Source organism: Thermobia domestica, chromosome 6 (assembly GCF_964235325.1).
Source record: "Thermobia domestica chromosome 6, izTheDome1.hap1.1, whole genome shotgun sequence".
NCBI lineage: Eukaryota > Metazoa > Arthropoda > Insecta > Zygentoma > Lepismatidae > Thermobia > Thermobia domestica.
The window spans coordinates 158,175,916-158,190,334 of record NC_137459.1 but is presented as its reverse complement, the minus strand read 5'-3'; positions in this window follow the sequence as shown (position 1 = coordinate 158,190,334).

Here is a 14,419-nt window from a genome sequence, read left to right as displayed (position 1 = left end):
TAATTGTTTCGATCAACCACCACAATCTCTCTGGTTAGCTTGCTTCTAGCGACTGGAGCGCCACGCAGCGGCGAGTCTCATTACTTTCTGGACACTTACTGTGTGTGAGAATAGTGCTTCAGTGCGTTAATTGTTTGGATCATCCACCACAATCAATCTGGGTAGCTTGTTTCTAGCGAATGGAGCTCCACGCGGTGGCAAATCTCATTACTTTCTGAAATACACTTTATGAGGGCATACTGCTTCAGTGCGTTAATTGTTTGGATCATCCACCACAATCTATCCGGGTAGTTTGCTTCTAGTGAATAGAACGCCACGCGGCGGTTAGTCCCTTTAATTTCAGGACACATACTGTGTGAGAGCATTGTGCTCCAGCGCGTTAATTGTTTATATCATACACCAAAATCCCTCCGGGTAGCTTGCTTCTATGGAATTGAGCGCCACGTGGTGGCAAGTCTCATTGCTTTCTGCATACAGTTTATGAGGGCATAGTGCTTCAGTGCGTTAATTGTTTGGATCATCCACCACGATCCCTCGGGGTAGCTTGTTCTTGCGAATGGAGCGCTACGCAGCGGCGAGTCTCATTACTTTCTGGACACATACTGTGTGTGAGAATAGTGCTTCAGTGTGTTAATTGTTTGGATCATACACCACAATACTTCCGGGTAGCTTGCTTGTAGCGAACGAAGCGCCACGCGTCTGACAGCCTCATTACTGTCTGGACACATACTGTGTGAACATTGTCTTTCAGTGCATTAATTGTTTGATCATCCGCCATCATCTTTCCGGGTAGCTTGCTTCTACCGAATGGAGCGCCACGCGGCGGCGAGCGTCAATATTTTCTGCCTACACTATATGAGGGCATAGTGCTTCAGTGCGTTAATTGTTTGGGTCATAAAATGCAATCCCTAAGGGTAACTTGCTTCTAGCGAAAAGAGCGCCACGCGGTGGCAAGTCTCATTACTTTCTGCATACACTTTATGAGGGCATAGTTGTTCAGTCCTTCATTTGTTTGGATCATCCACTAAAATCCATCCGGGTAGCTTGTTTCTATCGAATGGAGCGCCACGCGTTCGAAAGTGTCATTACTTTCTGCATACACTTTATGAGGGCATAGTGTTTCAGTGTGTTAATTGTTTGGATCATCCACCAGTATCCCTCCGGGTAGATTGCTTCTATCGAATGGAGCGCCACGTGGTGGCAATTCCCATTGCTTTCTGCTTACACTATATGAAGGCATAGTGTGTCAGTGCGTAAATTGTTTGGATCATCCACCCCATAACCTTCGGGTAGCTTCCTTTTAGCGAATGGAGCGCCACGCGGCTGCGAGCATCAATACTTTCTTCCTACACTATATGAGGGCATAGTGCTTCAGTGCGTTAATTGTTTGGGTCATAAAATACAATCCCTCGGAATAGCTTGCTTTTAGCGAATGTAGCACCGCGCAGCGGCGAGTCTCATTACTTTCTGCATACACTTAATGAGGGCATAGTGGTTCAGTCCTTCAATTATTTGGATCATCCACTAAAATTCCTCCGGGTAGCTTGCTTCTATGGAATGGTGCGCCACGCGGTGGCAAGTGCCATTACTTTCTTCATACACTTTATGAGGGCATAGTGCTTAAGCGCGTAAATGGTTTGGATCATCCACCACAATCCCTCGGGGTAGCTTCCTTCTAGCGAATGGAGCGCCACGCAGCGGCGAGTGTCATTACTTTCTGATAACAAACTGTGTGTGGGCAAAGTATTTCAGTGCGTTAATTGTTTGGATCATCCACCATAATCTCTCCAGGTAGCCTGCTTCTAGCGAATGGAGCGCCACGCGGCGGCGAGTCTCATTAATTTCTGCTTACACTATATGAGGGCATAGTGCTTCAGTGCTTTCATTGTATGGATCATCCACCACAATCCCTCCGGATAGCTTGTTTCTAGCGAATGGAGCGCCAAGCAGCGGCGAGTCTCATTACTTTCTCCTTACACTAGATGAGGGCATAGTGTCTCAGTGCGTTAATTGTTTGGATCATCCACCCCAAACCCTTCTGGTATCTTACTTTTAGCGAATGTAGCACCACGCAGCGGCGAGTCTCATTTTTTTTGCATGCACTTTATCAGGGCATATTGCTTCAGTGCGTTAATTGTTTTGATCATCCACCACAATCCCTCCGGGTAGTTTGCTTCTACCGAATGGAGCGCTACGCAGCGGCGAGTCTCATTACCTTCTGCATACTTTTTAATGAGGGTATAGTGCTTCCGTGCGGTAATTGTTTGGATCATCCACCACACTCCCTCCGGGTACCTTGCTTCTCGCGAATGAAGCGCCACGCGCTGGCAAGTCTCGTTACTTTCTGCATACACTTTATGAGGGCATAGTGCTTCAGTGCGTTAATTGTTTGGATCATCCACCCCAAACCCTTCGGGTAGCTTGCTTTTAGAGAATGTAGCACCACGCAGCGGCGAGTCTCATTACTTTCTGCATACAGTTTATGACGGCATAGTGCTTCAGTGCGTTAAATGTTTGGATCATCCACCACAATCCCTCCGGGTAGCTTGCTTCTGCCGAATGGAGAGCCACGCCCTGTCAAGTCTCGTTACTTTCTGCATACACTTTATCAGGGCATATTGCTTCATTGCGTTAATTGTTTTGATCATCCACCACAATCCCTCCGGATAGATTGCTTCTAGCGAATGGAGCGCCACAAAGCGGCGAGTGTCATTACTTTCTGATAACATACTGTTTGTGGGCAAAGTACTTCAGTACGTTAATTGTTTGGATCATCCACCACAATCTCTCCGGGTAGCCTGCTTCTAGAGAATGGAGCGCCACGCGGCGGCGAGTCTCATTAATTTCTGCTTACACTTTATGAGGGCATAGTGCTTCAGTGCGTTAATTGTTTGGATCATCCACCACAATCCCTCCGGTTAGCTTGCTTCTAGCGAATAGAGCGCCACGCCGTGGCAAGTCTCATTACTTTCTGCATACACCTAATGAGGTCATAGTGGTTCAGTCCTTCAATTGTTTGGATCATCCACTAAAATGCCTCCGGGTAGCTTGCTTCTAACGAATAGAGCGACACGCGGTGGCAAGTGTCATTACCTTCTGCATACACTTTATGAGGGCATAGTGCTTCAGTGCGTTAATTGTATGGATCATCCACCACAATCCCTCCGGATAGCTTGTTTCTAGCGAATGGAGCGCCAAACAGCGGTGAGTGTCATTACTTTTTGCTTACACTATATGAGGGCATAGTGTGTCAGTGCGTTAATTGTTTGGATCATCCACCCCAAACCCTTCTGGTATCTTACTTTTAGCGAATGTAGCACCACGCAGCGGCGAGTATCATTTTTTTCTGGATACAGTTTATGACGGCATAGTGTTTCCGTGCGTTAATTGTTTGGATCATCCACCACAATCCCTCCGGGTACTTTGCTTCTACCGAATGGAGAGCCACGCTGTGGCAAGTCTCATTTTTTTTGCATACACTTTATCAGGGTATAGTGCTTCCGTGCGGTAACTGTTTGGATCATCCACTAAAATCCCTCCGGGTAGCTTGCTGCTATCGAATGGAGCGCCACGCTGTGGCAAGTGCCATTAATTTCTGCATACACTTTATGAGGGCATAGTGCTTAAGCGTGTAAATTGTTTGGATCATCCACCACAATCCCTCGGGGTAGCCTCCTTCTAGCGAATGGAGCGCCACGCAGCGGAGAGTGTCATTACTTTCTGATAACATACTGTGTGTTGGCAAAGTACTTCAGTGCGTTAATTGTTTGGATCATCCACCCCAAACCCTTCGGGTAGCTTGCTTTTAGAGAATGTAGCACCACGCAGCGGCGAGTCTCATTACTTTCTGCATACAGTTTATGAGGGCATAGTGCTTCAGTGCATTAAATGTTTGGATCATCCACCACAATCCCTCCGGGTAGCTTGCTTCTGCCGAATGGAGAGCCACGCCCTGGCAAGTCTCGTTACTTTCTGCATACACTTTATCAGGGCATATTGCTTCAGTGCGTTAATTGTTTTGATCATCCACCACAATCCCTCCGGGTAGATTGCTTCTAGCGAATGGAGCGCTACGCAGCGGCGAGTCTCATTACCTTGTGCATACCTTTTATGAGGGTATAGTGCTTCCGTGCGGTAATTGTGTGGATCATCCACCACACTCCCTCCGGGTAGCTTGCTTCTCGCGAATGAAGCGCCACGCAGCGGCGAGTGTCATTACTTTCTGATAACATACTGTGTGTGGGCAAAGTACTTCAGTACGTTAATTGTTTGGATCATCCACCACAATCTCTCCGGGTAGCCTGCTTCTAGAGAATGGAGCGCCACGCGGCGGCGAGTCTCATTAATTTCTGCTTACACTTTATGAGGGCATAGTGCTTCAGTGCGTTAATTGTTTGGATCATCCACCCCAAACCCTTCGGGTAGCTTGCTTTTAGAGAATGTAGCACCACGCAGCGGCGAGTCTCATTACTTTCTGCATACAGTTTATGACGGCATAGTGCTTCAATGCGTTAAATGTTTGGATCATCCACCACAATCTCTCCGGGTAGCTTGCTTCTACCGAATGGAGAGCCACGCCCTGGCAAGTCTCGTTAATTTCTGCATACACTTTATCAGGGCATATTGCTTCAGTGCGTTAATTGTTTTGATCATCCACCACAATCCCTCCGGGTAGATTGCTTCTAGCGAATGGAGCGCCACGCAGCGGCGAGTGTCATTACCTTCTGCATTCTTTTTATGAGGGCATAGTGCTTGAGTGTGTTAATTGTTTGGATCATCCACCACAATCCCTCCGGGTAGCTTGCTTCTAGCGAATGGAGCGCCACGCAGCGGCGAGTGTCGTTACTTTCTGATAACATACTGTGTGTGGGCAAAGTACTTCAGTACGTTAATTGTTTGGATCATCCACCACAATCTCTCCGGGTAGCCTGCTTCTAGAGAATGGAGCGCCACGCGGCGGCGAGTCTCATTAATTTCTGCATACTTTTTATGAGGGCATAGTGCTTGAGTGTGTTAATTGTTTGGATCATCCACCACAATCCCTCCGGGTATCTTGCTTCTAGCGAATGGAGCGCCAAACAGCGTTGAGTGTCATTAATTTCTGCTTACACTATATGGGAGCATAGTGTGTCAGTGCGTTAATTGTTTGGATCATCCACCCCAAACCCTTCGGGTATCTTACTTTTAGCGAATGTAGCACACGCAGCGGCTTCTCATTACTTTCTGCATACAGTTTATGACGGCATAGTGCTTCAGTGCGTTAATTGTTTGTATCATACACCAAAATCCCTCCGGGTAGCTTGCTTCTATCGAATGGAGCGCCACGTGGTGGAAAGTCTCATTTCTTTCTGCATACAGTTTATGAGGGCTTAGTGCTTCAGTGCGTTAATTGTTTGGATCATCCACCACGATCCCTCGGGGTAGCTTGTTCTTGCGAATGGAGCCCTACGCAGCGGCGAGTCTCATTACTAACCGGACACATACTCTGTGTGAGAATAGAGCTTCAGTGTGTTAATTGTTTGAATCATCCCCCACAATCCCTCTTGGTAGCTTGCTTCTCGCGAATGGAGAGCCTAACGGTGGCAAGTCTCATTTCTTTCTGCTAAGACTTTATGAGGGCATAGTGCTTCAGTGCTTTTTTTGTTTTGATCATGCACCACAATCACTCCGGATATCCTGCTTCTAGCGAATGTAGCGCCAAGCAGCGGCGAGTGTCATTACTTTCTGCTTACACTATATGAAGGCATAGTGTGTCAGTGCGTAAATTGTTTGGATCATCCACCCCAAACCCTAAGGGTATCTTACTTTTAGCGAATGTAGCACCACGCAGCGGCGAGTCCCATTACTTTCTGCATACACTTAATGAGGGCATAGTGGTTCAGTACTTCAATTGTTTGGATCCTCAACTAAAATTCCTCCGGGTAGCTTGCTTCTATCGAATGGAGCGCCAACGCGGTGGCAATGTCATTACTTTCTGCATACACTTTATGAGTGCATAGTGCTTCAGCGCGTACATTGTTTGGATCATCCACCACAATCCCTCGGGGTAGCTTCCTTCTAGCGAATCGAGCGCCACGCAGCGGCGAGTGTCATTACTTTCTGATAACATACTGTGTGTGGGCAAAGTACTTCAATGCGTTAATTGTTTGGATCATCCACCACAATCTCTCCGGGTAGCCTGCTTCTAGCGAATGGAGCGCCACGCGGCGGCGAGTCTCATTAATTTCTGCATACAGTTTATGACGGCATAATGCTTCATTGCGTTAATTGTTTGGATCATCCACCACAATCCGTCCGGATAGCTTGTTTCTAGCGAATGGACCGCCAAGCAGCTGCGAGTCTCATTACTTTCTGCTTACACTTAATGAGGGCTTAGTGTGTCAGTGCGTTAATTGTTTGGATCATCCACCCCAAACCCTTCGGGTAGCTAGTTTCTACCGAACGGAGAGCCACGCGTTGGCAAGTTTCATTTCTTTCTGCATACAGTTTATGAGGGCATAGTGCTTCAGTGCGTTAATTGTTTTGATCATCCAGCACAATTACTCCGGGTAGCTTGGTTCTAGCGAATGGAGATCCTAACGGTGGCAAGTCTCATTTCTTTCTGCATAGACTTTATGAGGGCATAGTGCTTCAGTGCTTTGTTTGTTTTGATCGTGCACCACAATCCCTCCGGATATCTTGCTTCTAGCGAATGTAGCGCCAAGCAGCGGCGAATCTCATTACTTTCTGCTTACAGTATATGAGGGCATAGTGTGTCAGTGCGTTAATTGTTTGGATCATCCACCCCAAATCCTAAGGGTATCTTACTTTTAGCGAATATAGCACCACGCAGCGGCGAGTCTCATTACTTTCTGCATACAGTTTATGACGGCATAGTGCTTCAGTGCGTTAATTGTTTGGATCATCCACCACAATCCCTCCGGGTAGCTTGCTTCTACCGAATGGAGAGCCAAGCATCTGCGAGTCTCATTCCTTTCTGCTTACACTTAATGAGGGCATAGTGTGTCAGTGCGTTAATTGTTTGGATCATCCACCCCAAACTCTTCGGGTCGCTTGCTTTTAGCGAATGTAGCACCACGCAGCGGCGAGTCTATTACTTTCTGCATACAGTTTATGACGGCATAGTGCTTCCGTGCGGTAATTGTTTTCATCATCCACCACACTCCCTCCGGGTAGCTTGCTTCTCGCGAATGAAGCGCCACGCTCTGGCAAGTCTCGTTACTTTATTCATACACTTTATGAGGGAATAGTGCTTCAGTGCGTTAATTCTTTGGATCATCCACCACAATCCCTCCGGGTAGATTGCTTTTGCGAATGGAGCGCCACGCAGCGGCGAGTCTCATTACTTTCTGATAACATACTGTGTGTGGGCAAAGTGCTTCAGTGCGTTAATTGTTTGGATCATCCACCAAAATCCCTCCGGGTAGCCTGCTACTAGCGAATGAAGAACCACGCGGCGACGAGTCTCATTAATTTCTGCTTACAGTTTATGAGGGCATAGTGCTTCAGTGCTTTAATTGTTTGGATCATCCACCACAATCCCTCCGGGTAACTTGCTTCTAGCGAATAGAGCGCCACGCCGTGACTAGTCTCATTACTTTCTGCATACACTTAATGAGGGCATAGTGGTTCAGTCCTTCAATTGTTTGGATCATCCACTAAAATCCCTCCGGTTAGCTTGCTTCTATCGAATGGAGTGCCACGCGGTCGCAAGTGTCATTACTTTCTGCATACATTTTATGAGGGCATAGTGTTTCAGTGTGTTAATTGTTTGATCATGCACCAGAATCCCTCCGGGTTGCTTGCTTCTAGCGAATGGGGTGCAACGAAGCGACGAGTCTCATTACTTTCTGGAAACTTACTGTGTGTGAGCATGGTGCTCCAGCCCGTTAATTGTTTGTATCATACACCAAAATCCCTCCGGGTAGCTTGCTTCTATCGAATGGAGCGCCACGTGGTAGCAAGTCTCATTGCTTTCTGCATACAGATTATGAGGGCATAGTGCTTCAGTGCGTTAATTGTTTGGATCATCCACCACGATCCCTCGGGGTAGCTTGTTCTTGCGAATGTAGCGCCAAGCAGCGGCGAGTCTCATTACTTTCTGCTTACACTATATGAAGACAAAGTGTGTCAGTGCTCAAATTGTTTGGATCATCCACCCCAAACCCTTCGGGTAGCATGCTTTTAGCGAATGTAGCACCACGCAGCGGCGAGTCTCATTATTTTCTGCATACACTCAATGAGGGCATAGTGGTTCAGTCCTTCAATTGTTTGGATCATCCACTAAAATCCTTCCGGGTAGCTTGCTTCAATCGAATGGAGCGCCAAGCGGTGGCAAGTGTCATTACTTTCTGCATACACTTTATGAGGGCATAGTGCTTAAGCGCGTAAATTGTTTGGATCATCCACCACAATCCATCTGGGTAGCTTGTTTGTAGCGAACGGAGAGCCACGCTTTGGCAAGTTTCATTTCTTTCTGCACACAGTTTATGAGGGCATAGTGCTTCAGTCCGTTAGTTGATTTGATCATCCACCACAATCCCTCGGGGTAGCTTCCTTCTAGCGAATAGAGCGCCTCGCAGCGGCGAGTGTCATTACTTTTTGATAATATACTGTGTGTGGGCAAAGTACTTTAGTGCATTAATTGTTTGGATCATCCACCACAATCTCTCCGGGTAGCCTGCTTCTAGCGAATGGAGCGCCACGCGGCGGCGAGCATCAATACTTTCTGCCTACACTATATGAGGGCATAGTGCTTCAGTGCGTTAATTTTTTGGGTCATAAAATACAATCGCTCGGGGTAGCTTGCTTTTAGAGAATGGAGCGCCACGCAGCGGCCAGTCTCATTACTTTCTGCATACACTTAATGAGGGCATAGTGGTTCAGTCCTTCAATTGTTTCTATCATCCACTAAAATCCCTCCGGGTAGCTTGCTTCTATCGAATGGAGCGCCACGCGGTGGCAAGTGTCATTACTTTCTGCATACACTTTATGAAGGCATAGTGCTTAAGCGCGTAAATTGTTTGGATCATCCACCACAATCCATCTGGGTAGCTTGTTTGTAGCGAACGGAGCGCCACTCGGCGGCGAGTCTCATTAATTTCTGCTTACACTTTATGAGGGCATAGTGCTTCAGTGCTTTAATTGTTTAGATCATCCACCACAATCCCTCCGGGTAACTTGCTTCTAGCGAATAGAGCGCCACGCCGTGGCAAGTCTCATTATTTTCTGCATATACTTAATGAGGGCATAGTGGTTCAGTCCTTCAATTGTTTGGATCATCCACTAAAATCCCTCCGGGTAGCTTGCTTCTAACGAATGGAGCAACAAGCGGTGGCAAGTGTCATTACCTTCTGCATACACTTTATGAGCGCATAGTGCTTCAGTGCGTTAATTGTATGGATAATCCACCACAATCCCTCCGGATAGCTTCTTTCTAGCGAATGGACCGCCAAGCAGCTGCGAGTCTCATTACATTCTGCTTACACTTAATGAGGGGATAGTGTGTCAGTGCGCTAATTGTTTGGATCATCCACCCCAAACCCTTCGGGTAGCTTGCTTTTAGCGAATGTAGCACCACGCAGCGGCGAGTCTCATTACTTTCTGCATACAGTTTATGACGGCATAGTGCTTCAGTGTGTTAAATGTTTGGATCATCCACAACAATCACTCCGGATAGCTTGTTTCTAGCGAACGGAGCGCCAAACAGCGGTGAGTGTCATTACTTTCTGCTTACACTATATGAGGGCATAGTGTGTCAGTGCGTTAATTGTTTTGATCATCCACCCCAAACACTTCGGGAATCTTACTTTTAGCGAACGTAGCACCACGCAGCGGCGAGTCTCATTTTTTTCTGCATACACTTTATCAAGTCACAGTGCTTCAGTGCGTTAATTGTACGGATCATTCACCACAATCCCTCCGGATAGCTTGTTTCTAGCGAATGGACCGCCAAGCAGCTGCGAGTCTCATTACATTCTGCTTACACTTAATGAGGGCATAGTGTGTCAGTGTGTTAATTGTTGGATCATCCACCCCAAACCCTTCGGGTAGCTTGCTTTTAGCGAATGTAGCACCACGCAGCGGCGAGTCTCATTACTTTCTGCATACACTTAATGAGGGCATAGTGGTTCAGTCCTTCAATTGTTTGGATCATCCACTAAAATCCCTCCGGGTAGCTTGCTTCTATCGAATGGAGCGCCACGCTGTGGCAAGTGCCATTACTTTCTGCATACACTTTATGAGGGCATAGTGTTTAAGCGTGTAAATTGTTTGGATCATCCACCACAATCCCTCGGGGTAGCTTCCTTCTAGCGAATGGAGCGCCACGCAGCGGCGAGTGTCATTACTTTCTGATAACATACTGTGTGTTGGCAAAGTACTTCAGTGCGTTAATTGTTTGCTTCATCCACCACAATCTCTCCGGGTAGCCTGCTTCTAGTGAATGGAGCGCCACGCGGCGGCGAGTCTCATTACTTTCTCCTTACACTAGATGAGGGCATAGTGTCTCAGTGCGTTAATTGTTTGGATTATCCATCCCAAACCCTTCGGGTAGCTTGCTTTTAGCGAATGTAGCACCACGCAGCGGCGAGTCTCATTACTTTCTGCATACAGGTTATGACGGCGTAGTGCTTCAGTGCGTTAAATGTTTGGTTCATCCACCACAATCCCTCCGGGTAGCTTGCTTCTACCGAATGGAGAGCCACGCGCTGGCAAGTCTCGTTACTTTCTGCATACACTTTATCAGGGCATATTGCTTTAGTGTGTTAATTGTTCTGATCATCCAACACAATCCCTCCGGGTAGATTGCTTCTAGCGAATGGAGAGCCACGCAGCTGCGCGTCTCATTATCTTCTGTATATTTTTATGAGGGTATAGCGCTTCCGTGCGGTAATTGTTTTGATCATCCACCACAATCCCTCCGGGTAGCTTGCTTCTAGTGAATGGGGCGCCACGCAGCGGGGAGTCTCATTACTTTCTGATAACATACTGTGTGTGGGCAAAGTGCTTCAGTGCGTTAATTGTTTGGATCATCCACCACAATCTCTCCGGGTAGCCTGCTTCTAGCGAATGGAGCGCCACGGGGAGGCGAGTCTAATTAATTTCTGCTTACACTTTATGAGGGCATAGTGTTCCAGTCCTTCAATTGTTTGGATCATCCACTAAAATCCCTCCGGGTAGCTTGCTTCTATCGAATGGAGCGCCACGCGGTCGCAAGTGTCATTTCTTTCTGCATACTTTTTATGAGGGCATAGTGTTTCATTGTGTTAATTGTTTGATCATCCACCAGAATCCCACCGGGTTGCTTGCTTCTAGCGAATAGGGAGCAACGAAGCGACGAGTCTCATTACTTTCTTGAAACATACTGTGTGTGAGCATGGTGCTCCAGCGCGTTAATTGTTTGTATCATACACCAAAATCCTTCCGGGTAGCTTGCTTCTATCGAATGGAGCGCCACGTGGTGGAAAGTCTAATTGCTTTCTGCATACAGTTTATGAGGACATAGTGCTTCAGTGCGTTAATTGTTTGGATCATCCACCACGATCCCTCGGGGTAGCTTGTTCTTGCGAATGGAGATCTACGCAGCGGCCAGTCTCATTACTTTCCGGACACATACTGTGTGTGAGAATAGTGCTTCAGTGTGTTAATTGTTTTGATCATCCCCCACAATCCCTCTGGGTAGCTTGCTTCTCGCGAATGGAGAGCTTAACGGTGGCCAGTCTCATTTCTTTCTGCATAGACTTTATGAGGGCATAGTGCTTCAGTGCTTTGTTTGTTTTGATCATGCACCACAATCCCTTCGGATATCTTGCTTCTAGCGAATGTAGCGCCAAGCAGCGGCCAGTCTGATTACATTCTGCTTACACTATATGAGGGCATAGTGTGTCAGTGCGTTAATTGTTTGGATCATCCACCCCAAACCCTTCGGGTAGCTTTCTTTTAGCGAATGTAGCACCACGCAGCGGCGAGTCTCATTACTTTCTGCTTACACTATATGAGGGCATAGTGTGTCAGTGCGTTAATTGTTTGGATCATCCACCCCAAACCCTTCGGGTAGCTTGCTTTTAGCGAATGTAGCACCACGCAGCGGCGAGTCTCATTACTTTCTGTATACAGTTTATGACGACGTAGTGCTTCAGTGCGTTAATTATTTGGATCATCAACCAGAATCCCTCCGGGTAGCTTGCTTCTATCGAATGGAGAGCCACGCTGTGGTAAGTCTCATTTTTTTTCCACACACTTTATCAGAGCATAGTGCTTCAGTGCGTTAGTTGTTTGGGTCATAAAATACAATCCCTCCGGGTAACTTGCTTCTAGCGATTGGAGCGCCAAGCAGCGACGAGTCTCATTACCTTCTGCATACTTTTTATGAGGGTATAGTGTTTCAGTGCGTTAAATGTTTGGATCATCCACCACACTCCCTACGGGTAGCTTGCTTCTCGAGAATGGAGCGCCACGCGGTGGCAAGTCTCATTACTTTCTGCATACACTTAATGAGGGCATAGTGGTTCAGTCCCTCAATTGTTTAAATCATCCACTAAAATCCCTCCGGGTAGCTTGTTTCTATCGAATGGAGCGCCACGCGGTCGCAAGTATCGTTACTTTCTGCATACACTTTATGAGGGCATAGTGTTTCAGTGTGTTAATTGATCATCCACCAAAATCCCTCCAGGTTGCTTGCTTCTAGCGAATGGGGTGCAACGAAGCGACAAGTTTCATTACTTTCTGGAAACATACTGTGTGTGAGCATGGTGCTCCAGGGCGTCAATTGTTTGTATCCTACACCAAAATCCCTCCGGGTAGCTTGCTTCTATCGAATGGAGCGCCACGTGGTGGCAAGTCTCCTTGCTTTCTGCATACAGTTTATGAGGGCATTGTGCTTCAGTGCGTTAATTGTTTGGATTATCCACCACGATCCCTCGGGGTAGCTTGTTCTTGCGAATGGAGCGCTACACAGCGGCGAGTCTCATTACTTTCCGGACACATACTGTGTGTGAGAATAGTGCTTCAGTGTGTTAATTGTTTGGATCATCCCTCACAATCCCTCTGGGTAGCTTGCTTCTCGCGAATTGAGAGCCTAACGGTAGCAAGTCTCATTTCTTTCTGCATAGACTTTATGAGGGCATAGTGCTTCAATGCTTTGTTTGTTTTGATCATGCACCACAATCCCTCCCGATATATTGCTTCTAGCGAATGTAGCGCCAAGCAGCGGGGAGTCTCATTACTTTCTGCTTACACTATATGAAGGCATAGTGTGTCAGTGCGTTAATTGTTTGGATCATCCACCCCAAACCCTTCGAGTAGCTTGCTTTTAGCGAATGGAGCACCACGCTGCGGGGAGCATCAATACTTTCTGCCTACACTATATGGGGGCATAGTGCTTCAGTGCTTTAAATGTTTGGGTCATAAAATACAATCCCTCGGGGTAGCTTCCTTCTAGCGAATGGAGCGCCACGCAGCGGCGAGTCTCATTATTTTCTGCTTACACTATATGAGAGCATAGTGTGTCAGTGCGTTAATTGTTTGGATAATCCACCCCAAACCCTTCGGGTAGCTTGCTTTTAGCGAATGAAGCTCCACGCAGCGGCGAGTCTCATTACTTTCTGCATACAGTTTATGACGACATAGTGCTTCAGTGCGTTAATTGGTTGGATCATCAACCAGAATCCCTCCGGGTAGCCTGCTTCTACCGAATGGAGAGCCACGCTGTGGTAAGTATCATTTTTTTCCATACACTTTATCAGAGCATAGTGCTTCAGTGCGTTAATTGTTTGGGTCATAAAATACAATCCCTCCGGGTAACTTGCTTCTAGCGATTGAAGCGCCACGCAGCGGCGAGTCTCATTACCTTCTGCATACTTTTTATGAGGGTATAGTGCTTCAATGCGTTAATTGTTTGGATCATCCACCACACTCCCTACCGGTAGCATGCTTCTCGCGAATGGAGCGCCACGCGCTGGCAAGTCAGATTACTTTCTGCATACACTTTATGAGGGCATAGTGCTACAGTGCGTTAATTGTTTGGATCATCCACCACAATCCCTCCGGGTAGCTTGCTTCTAACGAACGGAGAGCCACGCGGTGGAAATTTTCATTTCTTTCGGCATACAGTTTATGAGGGCATAGTGCTTCAGTGCGTTAATTGTTTGGACCATCAACCACAATCTCTCTGGTTAGCTTGCTTCTAGCGAATGGAGCGCCACCCAGCGTCGAGTGTCATTAATTTCTGATAACATACTGTGTGTGAGAATAGTGCTTCAGTGAGTTGATTGTTTGGATCATCCACCACAATCCCTCTGGGTAGCTTGCTTCTAGCGAACGGAGAGCCACGCGGTGGCAAGTCTCTTTACTTTCTGCATACTCTTTATGAGGGCATTGTGCTTCAGTGCGTTAATGGTTTGATCATCCACCACAATTA